The sequence below is a fragment of the Mercenaria mercenaria genome, chromosome 12 (assembly GCF_021730395.1).
Source record: "Mercenaria mercenaria strain notata chromosome 12, MADL_Memer_1, whole genome shotgun sequence".
NCBI classification, from domain to species: domain Eukaryota; kingdom Metazoa; phylum Mollusca; class Bivalvia; order Venerida; family Veneridae; genus Mercenaria; species Mercenaria mercenaria.
In genome coordinates this window covers 18,054,499-18,070,040 of record NC_069372.1, presented here as the reverse complement: position 1 = coordinate 18,070,040, position 15,542 = coordinate 18,054,499, and the positions used below count along the sequence as shown (strand labels likewise).

General features: G+C 32.1%; 1 protein-coding gene across 3 annotated transcripts in view; it reads left to right on the top strand.

Moving 5' to 3' along the window:
• Positions 1-15,542, top strand: part of LOC123533148 (uncharacterized) — a 77,260-nt gene that overhangs the window by 35,382 nt on the left and 26,336 nt on the right. The window contains exon 1 of one of the 3 annotated variants that reach the window (XM_053519329.1): positions 10,709-10,790. The exons of the other annotated variants lie outside the window; for them this stretch is intronic. The gene's annotated coding sequence lies outside the window, so the exon portion shown is untranslated. Of the gene's footprint in view, positions 1-10,708; positions 10,791-15,542 lie in introns of those variants that run through there. 3 annotated transcript variants of the gene reach the window in all.

Below are 15,542 nucleotides of genomic sequence, written 5' to 3'. Positions count from 1 at the left end.
CGTCACCGCTGAATCATAATTAAGCTAATTGAATTCGCTCGTACAGATCAGAGCGTGTTTTACGGACCTACACATAGGTCAGTATGACTTTTTTTTATATTTATGTTTTTGAAATGCTGTTTTCAACCGTTTGGCCCTGAAATAATTCGTATGTAATAGAACTGAAGTAGAATCTCTTATGTTACAATCATAAGGGGGTGAAATGTAACAGCCAATCATATTTTATCGTAGATTCATGTATAGGCGATTTCGCTATATGTTTATATAGCAATTGCTGCGGATCGTGTTAGAATAAACATTTGAATATATAAGAAATAACATGGTTTTCTTTCCAAATCCCTACCTGACCTTGCCTTTGCCGTTATGTAACTTTTGTCAACATTCGGATATTGTTATTTTAAAGTGGACCTAAGCACATCGCATCACACCTACTCTACCGTTTTGCATAGTTACGAAAACAAATGTAGGAATAGTCCTGTAAAATATATTATCTAATTTACAAATACATGTACGTGTAAATATCTATTATAGACAGTTAAAAGAATTTGACATTTAACTGATAAATACGTCCATAACGTTTCCTTTGAAACCAAATGTTCCATTTTGGAACTTAAACCTTGACCTCCACAGTACATATCAATATATCACTTCACTTTCAATGTCATCAAAAGCTAATAAAAACTGTCTGGTATCAAAATGTATGTAAAATTGTATGCTTTGAACAATAAGTATTCACATAATTGTACATTTCTTTTTAAGGCTAATTTGATTTAGGAAAGGAATATGGTACAGATACTACAGATCAAAGGCTGACGCCGTTTTACCGTAGCTAAATGACGTCACTTACATTAACACTGCCCAACTGTAACTTTAAAAACTAATTTAAGTGCCTCTCAGGACTTTCACATTCTTTTTTCAGGATACAGGTGTTACATTAAACTTGATTTGACTTTATCTTCTATGTCTTAACTGGCAGAACTGGCAGAACTTAAATAAGGTTCCGAAATGTTATAATTATGCAGCATAACATGTCCTAGTTTCCTCTTAGTTATGAAATAAATACTTTAAAGAGTCGTTTGGATTGTTGAAACTGTAAATAGTTTGTTTCCGGAATCCTAAGGCGGTGCCCGATTGTTGTTTTTTCCTGCTTATATGTGTGCGTTTGTGTGCTTGTGCGTCTGTGTTTCTTGGGCGGTGTCCTACAGTGATGTTATATTTTACTTGTCTGTCTATCTCAGTTAGTTGGGTGTGGTTGTGTGTGTTTATCTTTGGTACATGAATGTGCGCTTTTGTGATTTACGTTGTAGTGTAACTATGATAAAGGAACATAGCATTCCCTTTGTATATTCATCCTTGTTCTACTTTCCCTTTCAACCCCCTCCCCCACCCCCTTTCTACCCCTTACCCCTTCCTCCCTCTCTACCTATATTTTGCATAAAATTAAAATGTACTTGTTGGATTTTTGAAGCAACCTGTCTGTAATATTTTTCCGTTACAGCTTCTTTTTGTTGCGGGCCAACTTTGCAAATGCATGGCTCTGAGGTTGTGTTTGTGGTGCTCTGTGCTTCCGAGATATCTTCTTTACCTATTATCTTTGGATGTATAAGTTGAAATAAACTGGTTAGTATTTCGTGTATTTAGAGAAATGAAACTTTTGGATAAGCGAAAGCACGAGCTAATATAGTAATATGTTATTTCATATTACATTTTCTACGTTATTTTTTTTATTGACGAAAGAAGATATAATTATGATTATAGATAAACAATTATTTTTCTTGTTATTTTGTGTATCAAAGAGTTAACTGGTCTCACCTTAAAAAGCGATTTGAGTCAGTCAATAAAGCAATTAAAGCTCCATAAGGTTTATAATTTCATGTTAAAAACACATAAAGCAGCAGTCCATTTAGATATTTATAGGTTATTAGCTTTGTACCTCTGAAGAACGAATGCATATTTCCCGATGCAAAGATAATAACCTTTTTATTACATACTCATCTACCCGTATAAATATTATGTAAATACCATATATATGTTCAACAGCCTGAATAGGATTGACAAAATTGAACTTAACAGAAATAAATAGTGCAACAATACACACTGAATTACGTCACGCACCCGATATGAAATTCAGGCGTCAGTGTTATGGAAAAATATTGACGTTTCCGGTACCAGTGTAACTTAACGGGGAATAGAAACGAGTATGTAATAATACGCATTATTATATTATTAGAAAAGCACTGCTTTCAATATCGTACATTACCTTATACAATTATAACCATGAAGGGAGGAATTATAAACTATGGATTCGATAATATTTTCAACTATGATAGTCAGTATTCAAATATGTGGCAAATATTTGAGAAAAAAATATTGAAAATAGGATTTAACATCATATTTTATGTTCATAGCAAAAATAAAAGACAGCCATGCACATTATAATCAATATATTCACCATCGAAAGCTTTAAAATCGCACATAACTTAAATTGTGTCGACGATACTCCAAACATGAGTTTTGAAACGTTAATGCTTTATAGCGTAACATTCGCTTTCACGTTTTACTTTTCAAAGACGTTCTATGTTCACTTTATATCTATGAGGAATTTCCGTTATGCCTAACTTACTGTGTATGCAGAGCTGAAATTACATCAACATATTAGCAGCCATTTTTATTTTTAAAAAAATGACCTTAAATGCTGGGTTTACATTTAAAGTTAATAGTTTGAAGTATCATCAACCTGACACACAATAGTACTGAAAATTCAAGCTACTTGCCACAGAACAATAAAATTTCGTTGCAGAAAAAAATGTGTTCTGCATGTAAGTGGTCAAATAATGTTGTTTTCAATATTGAAATAGTTAAAATTGGCATTCAAAGATTTCGATATGGGAAATATTACGAAAACACTAGCCGCCGTCCACGACACTAGCAATAATATAAAAAAGCACAGTGAACGTTGGATCCTGAGCAGACATCTATTTCAGGATGTCATGGCGTCGGGCCGTAAGAAACCGAGAGACGGATACGATTAGCGCTTCTGTGAAAAAATAATTAATACTTCATAATTAAACGAAAACATACAAATTGCGGTCAAATTGTATTGATTGTTCAATCTAGACATGTTTGACGTGAAGATATACTATACTTTCAATTTCACGTACTAAAAGCAGGTTTCGGTACTACAGGACATATAAGCGATTATTGAAAGTAACAAAATGGAATTTAGAAATATCAATTGCTATTTGCATAGTCAGAAACCATAAATAAGAGATATAAAATGCTTGATAACTTTCCCTCACTTATGCATGTTTGTTTTATGTTAACGAAGGTACTGGAAAGTATTGTATCCCTATTTAATTTTATTTTGGCCAACGATAGAAATAACTGTTCTATTATTAGAATTGTCAATAATGTAACCAAGGTACTCTTTCTTCCGTGGCGGTTCAAGTGATGATTTTTTTTTATAGTTAATGGTGAATTCTAACGATTCTAGCGTACTCGAAACAATGTTTTTGTGTTTTCTATCAGGTCTTTGGGAGCAAGCACTATGAAATCATCTACATGAACGACTATTACTCGAATATTCAATGAACGTAAATAGTCAATTATAGGACGAAAAGTTCGTGCAAAGAATAAAGGGCTACATGAATGTCCGAACGGTAATGTCATTTATAATATTCACTGCCGAATTTTAAAACCTAAATAATCCTGATTGTCGACATGTACAGGATGGAAAAATCCATTTTTAAGACCTGCAGTGACCATGAAATCCTCATTCTTGATTTTTTTGTATGGCATTTCGAATTTAAAAAACTCAATTCTGTTACCAACCGAAATTTGCCTGCTTTTTCTGAAACCCCTCTAGGCTTTGAATCACATTTTACAATTTTGCCATCTAATAATTAAGTTTTGATTTCCGTTGAGATGAAATAATTTTCAAAATAGAATGAAGAAACAGATTCACTACACCTTCACTTATCCACTTTAAAACTTCATGGTTAGCGGTGATTTTTCCAAATTATGATATTTTTGTGAGTTTATGCCTCATGGTTAATACGAATTGAAATAATCATAACTCTGGCGACCCTTTCCATTGCCCCGAAAACCTCCCGGTCCTCTAAATCTGAAACCTGTATCCCTCTGATCTTTAAGTAGTTACCTGTTGGCTATTGACGACAGTTCAGCAGGATAGTTCACCAAGTCAGGACTAGGAGATTTACGGGCCTTGTATGACTCAAATGATATGCTGAGAGAGGGTTGTTTAGGAATAGCTCCAGGACCTGTTGATGTAATAGATCACACCGGAAACGAACTACTTTTAAATGGCGGTTGATTAGCCTCGTGTAAGCGCTGAAATCGGTTATCAGTGTCTAACTGCAGACAATCGAAACGAGTTTCCAAACGTTTTAGCACTTGTGCGAATTCCTTATCACCGTAATTAGGTGTAGAATCCAAATCTTCTCCAGAATTTTCAACGTTTTTATTTTCGTCATGCTGACGAAAATTGCGCACGGAGAAGACGAATTATACAACAAAAACAAGTTCTGTATAACTACGCAAATATGAATGTATTATATCTTTAAAGCCGGCATGCCTCCAGATCGTTCGACAACAAAAAAAATTATTTTTAGATATCTTGAAATAAATGGTATATTTCATAAGAAGGCTTTAAAACTTAATTACTGACAAACTTTTTGTTACGGAAACACATGAGAATTTGCTGTTTTTCTACTTTTTACGATGAAAATAGAAAAGCCTTTGTCACGCTTTTACTCCAGGTAAACTGTCTCGATTATAAATGTCTATATTTTGAAGTCATTATTCACTACTTCAGCTATAGCGCTATTGGCTACGACGACGGGAAAATGTCTTTATTGCCGCGGCGGTCCGGGATTCGATTCCTGATGCGGTCATCTTTTTTTCTCGATTTGGAATTTTTAAGATTTTTAGAAACAAAAAATTCATATTCTAATGTTCATAATATGACCAAAACTTCAATTTGAAAGAAATATTATCTTTTAGCCAAATCTGGAGGCATGCTGCTTTAACTCTTTTTCAATCTGAATCGCATTACAACCTCTATTCACGTGCTTTTATTTTCGTTCGTCCATGTATGCGCACACAGTTAATAATGCATATCTGTATAAATTAAACTCAAAGTATAATCAAATGTATTTAGTGCATCTGACTAAAACATATTATTATCTGATTGACTGTATAGCAATCGGTGCAAATAAGTCTGAGCCAAGCACTTATAAATGTCTGCACAATTTCATATCGTCTGGTATTAATAAATTAAGTGCGTTTCTTATCGCCATGCAAATTATGTAATTTACTAAATATGGGCCAAAATAGATGCATTATAAAATTCCCCAATAACCATATTTGCTGTTTGAGCATGGTAAAAATTGCGCATAAAGTGGTTTGATGTAGGGAGATGTGCTAACCGTCATTTGTTCTGTAATACATTTTTAATTATTTCCGCTTGTCACTAACAAACTGCGTCTACCTCAAACGTTTCAGATTTAGATGAAAGGGCCAGTGGTTGGTTTAAGTTTGCAAAATTCACTTATATTTTTTTTTCAATAAAACATACCATAGGAACTTTCCTGCGCATATAATACTGCTTTGAATGGAATTTTATGTAAAAATATTAAACGAATTTATATGTAACCATGCTCTGTTGCAGTGTAATAGAATTTATTTTCCGTGAATTTTTATACTTTTCACCATAGCAAATGCAATCAGTCGAATATCAAACCGATTGATAAATTATACATAAATCGGCCGCTAAATCCAGGGATCGTGGGTTCAAGCCCCACTTGGGTCACGACCACACCCTTTCATTTGACACTAGTACTCGTTTTTTCAGGAAGCGGACTCGAGATTGGTTCAGAAAAGCTTGAAGCTTTCGTCACAATCGAGCTAAAATAAATTAGTAAAAACTAATCAAAAGAGCATATTACGTAACACATTTTTGAATAATACAATAATCTGATCATCAAGTAGATTATTTTGGATTTTTACTGTATTTACTTTGTGGCGTTTGACTTTAGTTGTCCCATGGTCTGTTTGTTAACAAAGATCAAAGGGTAAAAATGAGCAAGCCATCAATAAGGTTTCAAAATTAGATTTATTTAGCTGAACCCGAATCTATAATATTATATGCTGATAATCTTAAAAAGATTCAACGGCATTGTTTAACGTTCAGTGATTGCATCCCTGAAGTATATTGTGCTCTTCCTAACACTGCATTTTTAACAATTAAATGTAGCTAAGTTTTCTAACGACAGAATGTTGTGTTTAAAATAAATGCTTCAGGTCTCAGATTATCAGAATTGTATTTACAAATTAGAAAACAAAATATTTGAAGATGTACCATACATGTTCTTGGTGAAATGTGCACTTACTTGTGTGAAGTATTTTCCTAGGCATGTACACATATAGATGACACATAACCGTGTCAAAGAACAAACAAAAAAACTAGCATAAATCCGGATATAATACTATCAAGACGACAATGAAGTCATTAAACATTGGTGTATGCATTGTCTGTCGAACGGTCAAGTACTTATCAGTCTTGGTTTAAACAATAGTTTATTAATCACAATTCATTTACAACATGTATATATATATATATATATAAAGCATACAGGATTGAGTAGGAAGCTGAAAGCTTATTTGAAACTCTCTCTTATCAGTTTTATTGTACTAAGTCGGATGGTCAAGTAGTGAGCTGCCTGTTTTGTCTGGTAGTTTGATCTGTAGAAAATATTCATTCATAATGTATAAAATTGTAGCGGCAGGAGACCAATATTTTTTATGACTGAAAAGAAACGCATGATTTGCTTATCAGTTAGTATGGCTACTTAAGACTTAATTTAATGGTTCGATAAGCAAAAGATCCGATTGGTGTTTTATTGCCTTATATTTATATATACATGGAGCTTCTTAGTCTATTTTATTGATTTCAAAGTAAGGAATTTTGAATTTGACGGACAAAGGCATTTTTATGCCAAAAACTCCATATTCAAAATCCAATTGATTTGTTAACAAAGGTTCAAATTTCCATTTATATGTCAAATAAAATGACAAGTGATTGATCGTATTTAAGTACTGTCATATATATTTCATATGTTGTAAATAAGTAAATATAATTACCTTGTACAAATTCACTAATAATAAGTTCACTTAAGAAGAAAAAAAGAAAATGCATTAATCGTTTTTAATGCTAAAATTTGATTTAATTTAATTTAAAGAATTCCATTTAATTCACACTTAACTAGATGATACAGAAAAGATATATTTCATATAAACTATGAAACCATGGCTCTCTTTACTGAAATAGAGTTTTATTTATTGATAATTTCAATAATTTCATTTCATCTTTCTTTTTAAAAGCCTGTTTTTATTATAAATGATTTTATAAATGTTTTATTGGTGGCTAATTTTTCGTTTAATATCAAGATTCTTATTAATTTAATGACTGACGTTTAACATAAAATAGAAAAAGTGGAAACTCTCAAAATCGAAAATGTTGCAGGCTTGGTTTGATTGAGCCTGTTCATAGACGGTAGTGGAAACGCATGCTACCGTCCACGCCCTCTAGCCCCGGGTTGAGCAGAACTCAACATTTACACATGCTGCAAGTACAAAAATAAATTAAAGACATCCGCAGATGTGTTCATACGGCAGTGCACATGAAACCTTCAATGATACACTTGCATGTAATTCCATGAAAAGCGGCGTATGGCCCCCGGTTAAAATAATGAGTTTGCCCTAAACGAGAAAACAATGATCAAAACTAAACAAACTGTAATTTAGAAAGGGGATCTAAAGTTATGGAGCCTGCATATCACTGGAACTGCCAAAAGACAAAATTAAAAAGCAAGCACTATATCCAAGGGGTGATTATACAATACCAAAAGCTATGAAAGCGGGAGTCATATGGCGTCGATTTTTCGCACGAGTGAAAATATTTTATATAGCGCAAAGAAGGAGCCCTTTACTTTATTCAAATTTATGGGAAAAGTATTATAGGTATTTTAGCTTTGCAAACGATGTGATAATATTCAATAAATTGTCTTTCTTATGAATATTTTATTTTCAAAATCGATTAAACAGAAAATGGTCTTTTTTGCATATACTTTATGTCTGTCTATCTACAATTAGATATATAGTAAAATATGGATATTTTGCTGAAATTTCTTCTGTTTAACAAAGAATAAATATATTCTTATTTGCCCTTGAAGACCATTGCAAACGACGTAGTAATCTATATTCATTTACCTATTGTTTCATATTAACTTCAGTTTTCTAGTTGAAGAATAAAATGGTCTTTTTAAGCATTTTGCAGATGAGTATAGGTTTTTTGTTGTTACCGGAAAGACTCGACCATTCTCGTATATTTCCGTCAATTCTTACGGAATTTAAGCTCCTTAAGTAAAGACTGATTTCGTCTCACCCGCTAAACTGCACACGTGTACGGATTTATAAATTAGTGGACGCTCCATAATATGATTTTGATTACAGCCAATAGTCAAATTTAAACAGCTTGAGAATCGAAATTTAAAATTTCAAAAAGAATAATTTCGAGTTTGCATTGAATTTGGATCTTGCTCGAAACTCGAAACTGAAATGTTCAGTGTTTTATTCGAGCCAGCATTTAGCATCGAGACTGTTGAAAATGGAAATCTTAAGGAACTGATTTCGAGCTTGAATTAAATTTCGAGAGTGTAAGAAGAAAAAAGACCGTTAAAAGTTTCAAACGTTGAAATTTGAGGCGGCATATTTTGGGCAAGTTAGAAGTAGAATATCGAAATTCAAATTTTCGAAAGGATGACGTTGAATTTTGCTTAGATTGAATTTGGCACCATCTCGGAAAAAAAGAAATTCAAATCAAAAGAAACCATCGAATTTTGAGGCAGAATTTAAAATGCAGGAAGATCGAAATTCAAATATTTTGAGGGGAGTAGTGGTCTAGTGGATAATGTGTCGGCCGTTCAACCCAGGGGTCGTGGGTTCGAGCCCCATTGGAGTCACGATAATGACTTCTCATATGACATCAGTACTGGTTTGTCCAGGAAGTTAACTCGAGAGTGGTTACAATAAGCTTGAAACTTTCATCACAATCGAGCTAAAACAAATAAGTTTAAACTAAACTAAATATTTTGAGCTAGCATGAATTTCTAGTCAATCGGCATTTCAAAGAAAACTTTAAACTGGCTCTTAATTCAATACCTGCTCAATATTCAGATTGAAAATTTGACTTTGATTTTCAAAATTTGAAGCACGATTTTCGAGCTGGCTCGACACTAATTGCTTGTTCGATATCTGACTTTAAAATAATTCACGACATAAAAATAATTGTGCAGTTATTTGATTACACAAAAAAACTATTTAAAACCTTTATTTCATAATCATGATCAACCAACAAAGTATTATAAAAGCGAGCTTCCATCTGATTATAAAATTGTAGAAATTTATTTTTGCAAAGTGATTTTTCGGTTTTATGATAATGTGTTTGTTGAGAATACCGTTATAAAGGTATTCTGATTAATCCACCAAATACCATTTAGGTTCCGATCAGTTCCAATTTATTTGCAATCAATTAAATTAGACTTGGCAATATTGTGTAACGGTACATTGGCGAAGAAGGGATTACTTGTTAGACATCGGCTTAAAATACGGAGCAGACCGAAAACTACCGAACAGTCTCGACAGCAGATTTACCTGGCCAAACTTATTATCGGCTTTTGTGGCGATTTTCGCGATGGGTCTAATTTTCCCATATGATTGGAACCACCCTGGCTGAAATGTTCAAGCTGAGAAACTAAACTGTACCAACAACACGACATGAAAGTCGTGCTGAACGATCTGAGAAGATCAAATATAACAGCTCTGATTGAATGTACGGGGAGACCTTTTAACCTAATTAACGAGACTTTTTTCTGCAGCACTATATTCATTTATAAATTCTTTACTTCAAGAGTGTTTGATTTGCGAGTGTTTTCCACCTCCTTTGAAATCTATTGTTTCCTTAAGACGCAGCATTCGTTCGATAGAACACCACATATGTTTAAAAGTGTCACGTTGTTATAGATATGTGCATTTCAACAGAAATTGTCCATTTAAAGTGTGTGGTGTTATGATGTTCAGTTAAAACGTATAATCGGAACGCATCCCAAATTAATCAGATTCTGTTTTTATTATATGTTCATGCAAGCGAAGTAATGAAAAGTACAGTACTTTTCAAATCCCTTTGTACCGGTTTAAGCAGACTCAATAATAAAGTTACACTGAATGGACTTGATTCAGAAGAAATAACAACACCGATTCCAAAAACTTCTCGACAATTTGATAAATGCCACTGTTATGATATATAATTAATCTGTAAGAACGCTAGTAGAATGGGTTTAAGTAATTTTGTGACTTATGTTACGCCGTCTGTGTCAGGACGACCAGTCATGATGGAAATAAATTTTAGGAGAAATTCTTTTAAACAACTCTCGAAGGATTCCTACTTTGTTCTTTAGTCGACATTTTATCATTTATTTTTTAGTATGCAGAAACATCATATAATTGCGACAATTTATAAATTATTCATCGTAACATGTCCCCGTTTTCTATTGGTTCGTAATTTAATGCATTCCCTAATCATTTTGACATGTGTAGATCTAGTTTGGTACATAAATTGAAATAAACTCGTCATTATTTCGAGCATTTTTGAAATAATAAACTGCAGTTGTGCGATGAGCGGCCGTTTGGATTGAGTGACATAATATTACAAGGTAACGTTTATTTAAAATTTCTATTTAATTTTTTTGTCATTATTGCTATTGTTGGTATGAAAGTGATGATATTAATAAAAGGTAGATAAACATTTACATACTTATTTCATATATATAAAGGAAAGAAAGGATTCGCTTGGCAACAGTTACGTGATTTCATCTAAACAACTGTTTTGAATCTACTACGCTGATGAAAACGACCAACATAGACAGAATAGAAATGATTTAGGATTTTAGCCGTACATAATCAGCTTACGTCAAATATAAAACTTTAATCAAAATTTCCATATATTCATGGTAATAAAGGACAGAAAAATACTACTTTTTTTTGGTTGTAACAACTTTGCGTTAACGTTTGCAATACGATAACTATCTCTTGAAATTATTTGATTTCGTTGAGCTTTTCCTTCCTCTTCCGACTTTTCTCTATGTAGAATTATATTCAAACAAACAAAAGAAGTATTTACTATGCAGTACAAAGTCTCATACTACTGAAAGGTAAATAATTGTCTTCATCGCAGCATAACCTAATGATCTGATATTTGTCAATGAGGGATGTAGAGTATTGCGCTTTATATGCTTTATATGTATAATGTTAAATAAAATGTGCATATCTAAATTAGACAGTTGTTAATTGGGTTTGACATATGATTGTAGTTCATTTTTAAATTATTGGTGAAATAAGAAAATAAATGTTATGAAATACTTAATGATATTTTACTGGAAAGTAATTCTGAAGATAATATCCATTTCTGATGGGATCCATATTACACATAAGCTTGTTGGGGAACTATTTATGCAGTGTTTCCAACATCATGCATGTTCAAATAAGAAACAGACTGGACAAGGAAAGTAACCGAAGATATTTTACCTCCAACGTTACACTGACCTTCAAGCCAGAGGTTACGCACAATTATTCCTTACCAGGAACACTTGGATCAACATTGATGGATAGTTGTTACAGACCTGATGTTGATATTTGACCATAAGGTCAGACCTTGACCTTGAGCTAGGGGTCTTGGTGCTGACACGTCGCCTTTTTATGGGGAATATTTGTACCAAGTAATATAAATATCTTTTAATGGGTGGTTGAGTTACTGAATGTATAGAAATATAACCATGTTGACGCGACAGTGTGGATAGAAAAGCGCAATCCTATATACCCTGAAACTGGGCAACTTATAAATCCAGTTTATCATACTTTGGTTTGACTAACTTTAATTCTGTTCCTCAGTTTCTATGGTTTTAAACATTCTACATTATAAAAACGCAGTGAATTTAAATGTATACATCAGTAAGCTTGAACAGCGTAAAGTATCAATATGGTTATGTTTTCAAAGATGTGAAAAAAGATTCTTCGATATAAAACGAACCCGAATAGCATTGTCAATATTATATTATTATGTACTATCATCTGAAAAGACTTATTTTGGTAGAATTCTTACAAGAACTTACACCAGGATAAAAACGGTAGCAACATGATATGAAAAAAGGCGTTTCTGCGTTCGTCAGATTTGGAGCCAATATTTACTAATTTACATTTTTAAGATAAGTCAAGCATGAAGAAACTTAGCCAAAATAGGATTTACTAATAGCATTGTTTAATTTGCTACACATATTTCAACTTACGTTTTATGTATACAAACAGGAATAAATTCAATTTATGCTAAATGTGATGTAATTACTTTTATCATAAAGACTGTGTTTTAATGCTGCAACTTAACAGATTGGAACATAAATATTTTGAAGTGGATCTGATATAATTTAAATTGAAATAGGTATCATATTGATTCGTGATTTTTAAAATTCACAAATTCATAGTATTTCAATGTGACATTGGCATGTTGTGTAAAATTAACATTTTTTAATCATTTTATTTTTCCTCAGTGAATATGGTAAGTAACAAGGCCTTGCAAGCGTGAAATTGACTTGAAGACAAAATGTTGTTTATTTCAAACAATTAGAGACATTGTGTATTGTAAGGACTGTATGTGAAAATTTCGGGACGTGATATATATCGTGATAAAATGAAATCATAAGTTTACAAATCAAAATAAAAGAAGGAGTTATTCCAGACGTAAACTAGCTCCTAGCTAAGGTATGACATTTTTACTGACTTTGAGACTTTTTACCGCCTTGTTAAGTCCCCTTCCCATTTATGAACAAAAAAGCGATGATTTTTTAACTTTTTTTTAGTATTATGTTTCATACATTAGGCATATTACAAAATGAACCCATATTCACAATTAATGTAAATGAATGATTGTTCATTCCGGAATGCTTTCTGTACATAACTAATTTTCTGCTATTTTTTATTTGACCGTGTACAATAAAACTTTTGGCACAGAAAGAAGGAATATGGTAATCTAAAGATTGCAATCCTAATTTTATTCTAAATTTGTTGAACTTGCAGATATGCTGTATTTGTTACAAAGCGCCTCAAAAATATCAAATAGTCATCAATATCTACCAGAATATTCCAGCAAAATATGTTTCATTCTTTATCACGCACAAAGGCAGTTGCCTTTAAAATTGCAAAATAAACCAAAGTAAAAATAATCACTATGAAGTTATGATAATGTTGACAGCTAAATTTGTATAAATGTTTGTTTTTTTTAGGCTTACTCTTAATATAGATTTACAAACACTTTTTTTTTTGCTTAATATCTGGCACAAGACCAAAAAGGAATGTTATACCCTACCCCTAGGTATACAAAGAGAACCATGATACCAAACGGGATATATAGTAGCTCGTTTCATCCTAAAATGCGCAGTTCGGCAAATGGGTACTATATATATATTGAAAATTGGTAATTGTCTTCGATCGTAAACCAGTCACATTTCTTTATGTTTCTAATCGAAATGACACTATGCGTAATTTATGTTGTCAACGTTACAGAAAAAACTGTCACCATTGACCTTCCTAGAATGTTACGAAGATTGTCAGTAAAATCTCCATAAATTAACGAAAGTAAAGTGTCTTAATTGCAATTAAATGTCCATTGATATCCATTGAAATATTCGTCATGACTTCAAGCACTAGCAAATCTTAAAGCTACTCTCCACAGTTTGTGTGAAATTTTTCAACTTGTTCATTTCCACCAAGTTTAGCATAGCATGTATATATGAAAATGAAAAATGATAAAGTGGGTGAAAATAAAAATTACATATTGGTAAAAATGCAAGAAAACTGTAAATTTTCTGCATTATTTCAAAAGAGTTGCAACGGTTTACTACCTTCTGCACACTATTTTTGTTATTTATAAGAATATTTTGCAAAACTCTTATGTCAATAAGTTTGTACTACTAGTCATTTTCAGAGTGCTCATTGTTTTTTTTATAGATTTTTGTGAGAAAATATTTTTCACCAAAAATGTTTGGGTTAGTCACTTTAAGAGTCTTATGCTACATCTCCATCTAAAACAGGAAACTTACACTTTAATAAAATAAATCATCTCTCTCCTACAGTAAGTGTTTGTATGTATTATTAGATACTTTCTACACTGCCTATAAAAGTTACACTTTTCTTGCAACGCCTCGCATATCATGCTGATTGTATGCAGTATTCTATAACATAAATAACATTATCAGTTTACATAATGATACCTTGTAAATTAAAAGCCACGTCAAAGGGTAGGGTGCGGCCGTGCGGTTATGAAATGCGTAAATTTGCGCCTCACTAGAATGGTCAATATGTTTAATTTATCACTAAAATAAAGGTAATATATACACCACTTTAATTGAGCATACCATATATTTTAGCATTGTATGTTAGAAATTGTACTATATCAACAAGAGTGAATAGTTTTATAGATTTTTGACTTTTATTTAAGAGAAAGCAATTATTTTAATATGAATCATGCTATATAGTGTACCCAAGAATACGCAAATATTTACACATTCATTTTAACCTAAGACGGTGATACTTGTTTTTAAGGAATAAATATAATTTGTGCGTTAGCGGTTCTTTATCATATATAATTTGTATACATAATATCTTATTTCAAGATCTCTATAACAATTGTTTAAAGATTAGCGTTTTACGTACGTTGTATTGACATTGTATTAGCGACTGTCTCCTATAATTCAATCCGAATGACTATGTACATATTTTATCGAGCTATATATGGTATGTATTAGAATGTACAAGGATACGACATTAATTAATGAACGACGGCATCAGAGATTTAAAAATATCATAAAAGTAACCTGCACGTAACCATAATGACATCACGATAGCAGACAAAATTGCAGCTAAGTAAAACACTTGATGATAAATATACATAAACAGAAAAGTTGTAAATGGCTTTTCAGACATGTAGATTTTCTTTTCAGCCATAAATATTTCGCTTTCCATAAAAAAAATGGAAAGAAAAGAAACGAGTTTCATTTGTTGTGTGTTTAAATGAATTTATATTTGTCAAGTATTTGATACGTCAATTACACCTAATTAAACACGTAGAAAAAAAAGTATATTTATTCCTTGCTTTTCAAATAATCATTTTATGCGTTAAATCACAATAACAATAAAATGGTCTCCTGCAGTCATATTATATTGTTGATATTTGTTATGCATTCTCATTGAAATTTGAACGTAAATTGAAATCTATTAGAATAAGTTATTTTGTACATAAGTATGGCATGGTGAGACATTGTGTTTATTTAATTGAATAAAAACGTCAAAGTATTCGGTCGGTACGTTACATTTCTTAAGACAGGACTTTTTTAAAATTCTAAATTACTTTATTTTAT